The sequence below is a fragment of the Cyprinus carpio genome, chromosome B19 (assembly GCF_018340385.1).
Source record: "Cyprinus carpio isolate SPL01 chromosome B19, ASM1834038v1, whole genome shotgun sequence".
Taxonomy (NCBI): domain Eukaryota; kingdom Metazoa; phylum Chordata; class Actinopteri; order Cypriniformes; family Cyprinidae; genus Cyprinus; species Cyprinus carpio.
The window spans coordinates 27,262,865-27,264,508 of NC_056615.1; the positions used below are offsets into that span (position 1 = coordinate 27,262,865).

At 35.9% G+C, this 1,644-nt stretch overlaps 1 long non-coding RNA gene across 1 annotated transcript; it reads left to right on the plus strand.

Annotated features, from left to right (window-relative positions):
- The first annotated feature begins 252 nt into the window (after window positions 1–252).
- On the plus strand, window positions 253–1,644 carry LOC109091299. Its single transcript, XR_002018041.2, has 2 exons — window positions 253–443; window positions 949–1,644. It is a non-coding gene; the product is annotated as an uncharacterized LOC109091299 (long non-coding RNA).

Here is a 1,644-nt window from a genome sequence, read left to right on the forward strand (position 1 = left end):
CCTTTCAGTCACTAACCCTGAGCTTTAACTACTATACCACTTTAAACATGCGCCAAAAGAAACTATATACATGACTTTTGTGCATGTGTCCATTTTGGTACTAATTGCACTTTGACTCTGTTTGGCTGGTTTAACACCCACATCAAGTGTGAACCATATGGACTGAGTGTGAAGATCTCATCTTCTTTAGTGTGATGTTCATGGCTGCCTTTAAACCATCTAGATTATTATTAGACACAATATTAGTCATATTGCAAGAAATGTTTTTGCGTTGCATTTCCAAGAAACAAAGTGTATTTTCACACCTGCCTCTTTTCAGCCTAATAAATATCAGTCCAGTCAGCATCTCTAACACTTCTGATGCTTTCTGAACTCCAGATCAGACTCTAGACCAGACTCAGACCAGACTCCTTCATTTACACGAGCTCAAGAACAACGCAAAGGTAAATCTGCTTCCTCTTTAAATGAAGCAAAATTTATTCCTTAATTTTCTTCATGTAATAATTTTGTTGAGCATTGTGTGTGTTTCTGGTTATGTAGATAGTTAATGTGATTGTTTACATTATGAACCTGATGAGAACTGACTTCATAGATCCACTGAAAACACCCAAACACCAGCTGATTCAAAGACACTGAGAATTGAAAAATGATAAAAAGAAACATTCCAGATACACAGATTGTATACTTTGTTTCAGTGAAATTCAGAGGGCATTAACTTGCTTTGTGGCTCCCAAATGAAAATTTAACATCCAACAGTATTCTAGATATTATGATCAAAAACAACAAGCACTTTTTATCACGTTACAGTTTAACACTGTCAGTGGGTTCAACTGTCTGTCTGGACAATTAGACATTCAAACCATAGTAAACACTGCTAACTTCTGTTCTCAATGTTCTCATACTAAATGTCTACTTTCTCAACCTGCTCTTTTCTCTTGTTTGTGTCAGGATGAGATCTGCAGCTCTTCTCTCGCTCCTCTTCATTCTGGCTCTCAGTGATGGAGCAGATTGTCAGAGCTTTAAAGAATTCATGCGAAAACACATTCTCCCAACTTCATTTAAAACCAATAAGGGAGATTTGGGCGTTTGGGGGAAATATCTCTTGAAAAATAAACTCTGTGGAAAAATTGAAAAGCAATCCTTCATCAAGAGCAGTGAGGAAAACATAAAACAAATCTGTAACGGCTCCGGCAGTGTTTCAAGGAACTATACCAAAAGTAAAGATTTATTTGAAGTGTACCGTGTTAAAAGCTCTGAGGGAATAAAGCCAAAGTGTATTGTTACCAGTTGTACTTCAGGCAAATATAATGTTTTCGTGAAATGTGAGAACAAAGAACCTGTGCACTATGGACATCAAGAGATTGAACAGAACACATATCCACAGCCCTGCTAATAAAGAGCATTATTTTTTTCCAGTGCATTGGTAGTGTGGATCCAAAGGAGGTTGCGTAAAAATATTGATTTTAATCATTCATTAAAAAATATTGCTATACCACACAGATGTTTGAACTGGATATAAATGCTAAAACATTTCATTAAAGCTTTCTTTGCCGAATGCAGTTCAATATTATAAAAACAAACAAAATGTATAGCTTGAATGCAAAGCAAGTCGCTTCAAATAAAAGCATCTGCCTAAAGCTTAAA